Below are 9,101 nucleotides of genomic sequence, written 5' to 3'. Positions count from 1 at the left end.
CATGATCCAGAGCCAGAATTTGCGGGAGGGTGAGGGGAAAAGAGAGCAACTTCCTCGGGTCGGGAAATTTTGGGGTTTTAGGGGGGGTGGGGGGCTTCCACTTCGATAACCGAACCCAACGCGTCACTGAAGAGTTATACTGTATCTGCCGTAAAGGTTGGATCGGATCTAAATTTATGTCAGTTAAAAATTATGTCATGGGATCCGCCAACGTGGACTTGAGTGACCAATTTATGAAATACAGTGAAACCTCAATGCAGCGATACTCTGCAGACCAGGAAAAAACATCGTTTAGAGAGGGAAGATCGTTCGGAATTGTAATTCAGTGAAAATCATAGCCCTCCACCCCTCAAGTTAATTCAGACATATTAAGTTCTTAAAGAAACAACGAGCTCACAAATATCCAACGTTGTGAAGTTTCACTCTCTTACACAACTTGTATTTCACTGAAATTATTCTTTATCAAAACTCCAATCTATAGTTCAGTAAAACCTCGATATAACGATACTCTGTGGACCAAGGCAAAAAAAAAATACAGCCGTAGAGATTTGATCACTATATCACGAGGTAGCATCAGGCGCCGCCAAACTTATGCTGTTGGTGGCATCTTTTCTGAATTGGCGTCGTTATTACCATCGTAAAGTGTATTCATGAGTGTTTATTCACGGCAAAGAAATTGTAATTGATTAGTTGATGAATAAAAATTCAGTTGGTTGTTTCGCCCCTTAAAATAGTTTACAACACCTCTGTGCACTAGGGCTGAGCAAGCCCGACATGCCAGGGGCATGTAAAAATTTCGCTCGGGCATGTAGTTCTTTCTACCACATGCGACACAGGCATGTAAAAAATCCAAGAAAAAATAGGGGGAAATTTTTTTTTAGGGTTTTATGGGAAATGTAAAAAAAAATGTATACATAGTAAAAATCTGTCTATAACGATCAAGGACGTAGCTAGCCATTCCTGTGCTTTGTGCAACAATTTGAATTTAGGCCCCTTCTGGCCATTTGGGCCCATTCTGAGACCCCTCCTCCAAATGGACCCTGTGCTGTTGCACCTGCCTAGTTACGGCCCTGTTAACGATACTGTAGGGACCTAGAAAAAAATATCGTTATAGACAGGTTATCGTTGTAGACAGTTTGAGCATTTGCGCTCGCTATTTGCTATTGAATAGGAATTCCGCCGGGACCAAAGAAAATATTGTTATAGGCGATATTTCATTATAGACAATATCGTTATACACAGGTTTCACTGTATATACCGGGTTGTCCTGTAAGTGCTAATGCGGCCTTTATCCCATCAACCGTCTGTTGTAGAGGTATGATTCGAATTTTAAAAAATGCTCAACAGGCGTTCAAAAATGACCCTGCACGAGTGTCACAAAACAAAAAACAAAAAAAAAAATCTAAATTTTTATTCGCGCCCCCCCCCCCCGTCCTCTAACTTCCTGTTGGAAATTGTTTCCCTGTTTGTCCTGAGGCCAACAGTAAAAATTCCATGTTTGTAAGTGTAATATTCGATGAGATATTTTAATTCAAAAATCGGAGAAAAGTTATGAAACTAACAGACAAGGCTTCTTTCCATCATTTATGCTGTCATTTCCCAATTTTTCTCAGATTTTCAATTCGAATATCTCAGCGAATATTGCAGTTAAAAACGTAGGATCTCTTTTGTTAGTCTAGAGAGATTCAGGGCAAAAACTTTCTAATTGGAAGTTAGAGGGACCGTATAAAAATCTAAATTTTCTATTTTTATTTTGTGACACACTGCATTTCCACTCTGAAAACTGGTACAGGGTGATTTTTGAACGGCTTTTGAGCGTTTTTTTAAACAAACCACACCACTACGACGGACGGTTGATGAGATAAAGGCCGCATTAGCACTGAAGGACGACCCTGTATATTTCTCATTATTTAAATTCTTCAGTAAGTTATTTTCATCAATAGATGGCAACACATTTGTTTTGTTGACGAAGAGAAATAGTTTCTACAATGAAGTAAAATACCCAACTTGGCAATGACCTCAAATCATAGGAATCTAAAAATAGGGGTGGCCAAAGCCCGAAATTTGGCCATTGGATGGGTCAACTGGCCGATTTCGGGCTTTCGCTGTAACATATACATACATAAAAAAAATAAGATAGGGAAAAAAATGCCCACTTAAAGCAAGAAAAGTAATTTTTTTCGGACATGTAAAATATCGCTTCAGGCATGCAATTTTTTTTTTTAGTTATATGCCCGATCGGGCATGTAAATTTTTTTAGATTTGTCCAGCCCTGCTGTGTATTACACAGAAAGTAACTTCACTGCAGATTCATTGACATTTTTAAAGGGTAGCTCTTTTAGACGCCCTCGGAAGAACAAAAACTGGTGAGAGATTTCAAAAATATATTGAAGGTGATTTTGAGTGAAGTATAAAAAATATTGTTGCAGCTGGATTTCGAAATAGAGAGATTCATCATAGTAAAAGGTATCGTTGTATCGAGAGGAGTTTGACATCGGACTATAAGTAATTCCAATCAAGATTGAAAAAGAATATCGTTGTAGTGGGGGTTTATCGTTGTATCGAGTGTGTCGTCTATGCGAGGTTTCACTGAAGTAAAAAAAAAAAAAATCGACTATTTTGAATCATTTTCCCTTGAACATAAATTATGCATGGCGTCTTAATTTTGTTTGGATTTGTCAAGCCCTATTTACCGAAAACTGATCCCCGACATTTTTGCATCGTTAAAGGAAAGGAAAAATTGGACAACTTTTTTTTTTCACTTCAATCATTAACGACAGTTGCTTGGCTTTCCGAAAATGAAGGTACAATATCGGTAGTTTGTTATCGAATTATCACATCTACCAGATTACGAACGCCATCTGGTGTAGAAAGTGAGCAACCAGCTTTAAATTGATTTGATCAAAAAATATTAGAATTAGAGCTGATGAGAACTTACTATCAAGACTACTTAATGAATTTCTCGACGCTGGACGCCTATTGCGTGTATAAAAACATGCTTTAGGCTTTTTCATTCTCGTAGACATCATTTTATCTCAGGAATAGACGTCATGATATCGTTTGAGACTTTAATATTCAGTCTTTAGAGTAAGCATTTGAACTTCTTCTGCGCACTACTGTATTTGATAATTAATAATTGAATGTGTATACAATGAATAATCCAAGTCTGTAGAACCAGCGCCATCTTTAGCTATAGAAGGTGTTGGTAGAACATGTGCTTCATCTAGAAAGCTAGTTCCCGCTGTCGGTTGTGATATGTGTTCTAAATTTTGATCTGCTATTTAAATTATAGTCGTTGACAATATACAGGGTGGGCCAAAAGTCATAAATTGATATAAAATTAACCAATAAGCAATGAGAGTGTAGTTCATATATTAATGCTTGTCGTGGTTAAGTATTGTTTATTTGAAGAATAGAAATAGAAAAAAAAACTCAGGAAAGAACTTTTGGATATTATGTCGAGGCACACTTTGGAAAGAAAAATTGGTAAAATATTGATTTAAACACACGAAGAAAGTGATTTTTTTCCCTACTATTTTCAATCAAATATGTAATCTGGTGTGCATTTTTAATCGTTTCTTTACTTGAAATCATATATTAGCGTCACTTATCGAAAAAAGTGATTTTTGTTTTGGCAATTTATGATGTTTTATGTTAAATAGATATCTAATGAACTCATTTCACAGCACCTAAAAACTTTGTGTTGCTCCATTAATCCTTGTGGTCCTGAAAGGGCTAATTTATTTTTTAAAAAAAAATTTGGGCCATCATAAGTATTTTAGTGCAAACCGCATTTTTTTGATGTCGATTGGTTGATTTTTTTGTTATTAATCTTTAAAATGTGTCTAGGGGGCTTTTCTCCCGCCCTGTATATTATTGATTTTCGGTCCAACCTGAGATGTATAACTGTCGAAAATGTATTTGATTCTGAAGTACAAATACTCGAATATACGGTACAATTTAATACTTATAATAGCTGTTGCATGTCAAGTGCCAAAGTTTTCTTCATTTAATGATTATTTTGTTCGGAAATCTGTTTTATAATCTCATTATAATTGTGATTTAAACTTTGTTTTCTTCTGAAGTGCTGGAATATTCTACTTAAACGTCTTTTGCGTACTTTTTTGTAATGTGTCTTTTTGCTATAACAGATTTATATTTCTTGAATATTTGGCAAGCATTTATATGAATTTGCTTCGATTTTATTTGATTCGTGTATTATGTACACTTCACGAATGATATATTATTATTGATCATATGCTACCTCTTATTCTTGTTTCTGATATTATACTCAGATGTTCAAATTGGTTTTTTCTTTTATCGTGTAACATTATTTTATAGCTGAAAAATAAAGTTATGATAACGCATTTTTTCCCCCTTTCTCTCTACTTCAGGGTTGAGGGGGGGGGGGGGACTTTGATCATTCATTCAGTGCAGGCCACATTGAAGACTAAACTGTTCTAATCAGTTGTATACGGTGAATGTGTAATAAATCGGTGATCATGAGCAATCAACGGTTATTATACAATCACCAATCGTCTTGGTAAGTTTGATAAATTTCACTCCACATTTTATCACTTTTACCGACGATTATGAATAATTCCCAGATGAAGTTGGTTAGTTAGATAAATATGAAAAAATCCGAGTGCGGTGGATTATACATAGTCACCGGTAAATGTGATAAATTCGCAAAATCGACGTAATGTACATTATACACCGCCTAAAGGGGCCATTCAGGTACCAATACGTCAGTATTGGGAAGGGGGGATTTCAGATTTGCTGACTTTTGATGACGGGAGGGGGGAGGGTTTTAATGATGCTTACGTCATTAACCACCCTTTATAAAAATAAGAAATTTATTCTTAACGGCCTCTTCACTGGGAATGCCAAAAAGGCGAAAACCTTTTCCCACTTCGTGTGAGCACCTGAACTAAAATTTTCCACTATTAATAAGTCCTCTGAAACATATACAGACTAGCACCTCCTCCCTTCTGTCTCACTTACAGACGGGGGGGGGGGGGGAGTGGTCGACTAAGGCCCCTTACACACGGAGCGATTGCGGGGCCGCATCCGCATGACTTTTCACACGAGCACATATTTGCGAGCGTTTCACGCGCATCTTTAGACTCATTTTTAGAGCCCGGAAGTTCAGGCAAAATGCCATAATATATAATATAAATGCCTTTTTTTTTGCCTATTTTTTAACTTTTTTGGTAAAAATGTCTTTTCTGAAATTTTCGTGCCATAAATACTTATTTTAACATCGTTTTAAGTTTATTAGTGAATTTCAGAGGCCATAATCTGTAAAACTTGGATATTTTGAGCATGGAGATCTTCAAAAGAAGTGCTCTTTTTAAAATTTTCCAACTCTCCTTATTTGTTATCATCAGAAAGCCCCCCCCCCCTTAAAGCCCCCCATTTAGACGTAAACAAGTGATCTGAAAGATTGGTGTTGCCATGCATTAACTTTGCTTTGACCGGATGGCATTAGAACGTGAATGAACGAAGCCCGTGTTAGAAAAGCAGAGGAAAATTAGAAATTTTTGTTACTCCACAATGCTTCACATAATGTGTCTGGACCGATGATTGTCCTAAGGTCATGAATTGGCGTTATGGCTCTCACAAGGCGGGGTAGGAGCAGACAGGGCTCTGGAGCCCATATTGTTTGATCTTGTTTTTTTGCATCATAAAATGCACTGCAAAATAGCCATGACTATTTATTAAACACATATATTCAGTTTTAGATCAAATTGACCAGAATCACCCTCAGGGGGTGTGTGACAGATGCCGGCACACACTGGCCCCGCGCTTGAAAGAGTCTCGCATATGTTGTAATATAAAAGAGAGAAGTTGAAATTTTTTACAAAAATACATTAAGATGGCAATGTTTCAACTATACAAATATGATAATGATTATTTAAAATAATACAACAAATAAAACAGAATTATTTGCAACTCGAGGGAGCCCCCACAGATAATTTTCTCTACCGGCCTCACGTCTGGTAATGGTGGCCCTGGAATTGGCATAATCCTGAGGGTCTACTAGCGTTTTATTTTGGGCTTGAAATCAATCTAACTTGGATAATAATGCAGTTATTATGGACCATAATTAAAACAATAGATGGATTAAGTGGAACCAATTTTTCAGCTAGTTTTTGGACACTTAATATCTTTTTATTTTGTTTTTAGTTATTTTTTCTTCCTTCCAAAAATAATAAATGCCTTTCTTTAGCTCCTATTTAGGCATTTTTAGTGTCTTTTTGCCTGCCTATTTCAACCATTTTTAGTGCCTAAACTTCCGGGCTCTACCACGACCACCTAGATAACTTATCTAGGTGGTCGTGGCTCTACTCATTTTGTTTTCACCCAGTGAACGCTGTACGTGAATAGCGTGTTGTGTTTTTCATAATATTTAATTTTTTTTCAAGTTATATTTTATTATTTAAGAATAAAATTGTCAAGTATGGACAAAAGGAAGGTTCTACCTGTACTAAAAATATTCTTAAAATATTTTAATATAAATTGCTGGCAGGCATTATATACACATGCTAATGTTTTTTTCTCAAACTAAATTTTTTGTTAGATAAGGAACATTTTTTCAAACATCAACTCATTCAAATGTCTTGAGACCCTGTGTGTCTCTCACCACTGGCGTTACATACCGTAAACTGGGGTGACTTTGTGCCAAGGTTCCGACTATGTGCCATTCACGGATTTTAGGACGCAAGCGCTTCCTGGGAGACTATGGATGAACAATCGGTTTCAAAATTTTTCATGCCGATTCAGGAGCTGTAGGTGACTCACCGACAGCATTTATTGCTTCATCTGCTGCCAGCTGTTGTCTAGAGAATTTTTAGGTTATATTGTGATTTACACGAAATTTTTCAAGTGCGTGTAAACCTCTCCTGGTTACCTAGTAGACACTAGGTAATTCAATATTTCTTTGTAGAAGTTACGATAAGAAATACCTATTTGAATTGTAAAAACACTTCATTTTTTGGCAGAAATATGACGCATAAACAAAAAAATTAGGATTCAGGTGGTGACTTTGTGCCACCTGTTTTTTCAGTTTTTGTCCTTTTTCACTAGTTTGTTATTGTCCCGGCAATGGTTCGCAAGAGTATGTGGGGGGAAGCTGGGTAGTCGACCCTACCGCAATTACTCAAACGAAACACTTGAAGAGGCTCTTAATAAGAAACAAATAGATACTCACCATTTTTGATCATATGGGGAGGCGTGTGTGATGGCCATGAACACAGTTGGCAAATTTTACTCATGGCTTGACCCAGCTGACGACATCTGGTATCCGAGGTGCCGAATCATAATGAAAATCAAGAAACCTTGACCTATAAGTCTTTTAAGTCTTCTTTGTTTTGGTTAATATTTCAGGGAATTAAAATTTTCCAAAAAAAGTAAAAATAAATGCTTTCTTTACTTGAAAATGTCAATAAATTGATTTTTTAGGTTTCAGAGATTATTTTATTGAAAAAATCAAAAATGACCTAATTTTTGGGAGAAATAATTTTTCCAAAGGGTTCCAAGTAAAGATGACAACCGGAATTCAATAAAAATGGATGTGACAGGCGAGAAAACGTGTGATGTCACCACCCCTCGGGGTTTGACCATACGCCACACGAAAGAAATTCCTTGTCATTGTTATACCGCTAGAGCTCGAACGCCGTTAATTTGCAGATTAACTGATTTGCTCCTAGCCGTTAATGTGCACATTACCTAGCTAATCTGCAGATTAACTGATTTGATACCTAGATAATCTGTAGAATAACTGATTTCTGCATTTTAGCGGTAACATCATCATAATTTTTTTTAAACCAGAAATCGGAAGCTGAGATGTGAGGATACCTTTAGTAAAATCCCCAGCAGCCTAGGCCCTAGGCAAAACAAAAGGGAAGATATCAAGGAAAAGCCTCAGAAATGGGCACAAAGTCATCCCAGTATACGGTACTTTAACACGAGCTTTTAGGATTTTAATTGATGGCTATTTTTTTTATTTAATTTTAACTTTAACAACCTGAACCTTTTTCAAAAATCACCAAAATTTATCCATATTTTGTGCCATAAAATTTTTAAAAATAATTTTAATAAGATATCCTCGTTTAAAGTATGTAACACGTAAGCAGTTAAAGTTGCTATATCTCTTCATCTCAGAGGGAAACGGATGGATAGACGTATTGGGGTACATCCTTTTGATGAACAGGGAACTTCATATGGTGTTTTTAAGGGTATTTATGGCAAATAATTAAGAAATTCCATGCAAAATCATCTTTAAAAGTAGCCAAAGATGCGGGCGAGCTCGACCCGGACTCGCGTCGTGTGAATAGTTCTGTACAAACCTGTATGTGCGGATGCGGAGCTCGCACTTAGGTTTTGACATATGCGAACGCCATCCGGACTCACACGAACACTTCCAAATTGCGAGCACATTCCGCATCGTCTGAAAGGCTTCGCATGTACCAATAATTAAAACTTCTTCCGCTGCTGACCCGCATCCGCTCCGTGTCAAAGGGCCCTTAGATAGGTTTTCCTGTATTTGCAACGCATGGGTTTGAGTGCCATGTATCTTTCACAAAGACAACAGAAAAAAGGATTTTTTTTACGCCTGCCGTTTTGAGAGAAATATTTCCCCGACTGTTGTCACAGCCTAAGGGTAGGTCCGGTGATCTTGGTGGCCACAATCCTATTGAAATAAGGTGGTCATCGGAAAGTGTGCGTGGAGTAATCCATTTTCTCATCTAAACGTATGGCAGGTTGCTTCATTCTGTTGCAGAAAAGCAAAAGCGTTCGTTCCATCCAACAGAGTAATAAATTGCAAGATAGTATATCCTTTTATACACAGTTTCCCCTCTACCCTCTATCGTTTCTTTAAAAAAAAAAAGGTGGATCCACACTTTTTCCTACGGCGTGAAATTGAGCACCACATAGATAGATATAGATTTTGATCGAATGCAGAAACGTTTCATGATAGATGGTGCAGATTTTCGGTGCACTAAATTCTGACGTTCGATCTGATCTGGAGCTAACAACTTCGGAACAACCCGAACACGACAGGCGCTAAACTCCAATTTCTTTAGGGCTCAGTGAAC

This window comes from Pholcus phalangioides, unplaced genomic scaffold (assembly GCF_987345545.1).
Source record: "Pholcus phalangioides strain wild (caught in Gottingen) unplaced genomic scaffold, Ppha-v1.0 ptg000015l_1, whole genome shotgun sequence".
NCBI classification, from domain to species: domain Eukaryota; kingdom Metazoa; phylum Arthropoda; class Arachnida; order Araneae; family Pholcidae; genus Pholcus; species Pholcus phalangioides.
This window is presented reverse-complemented; position numbering follows the sequence as displayed.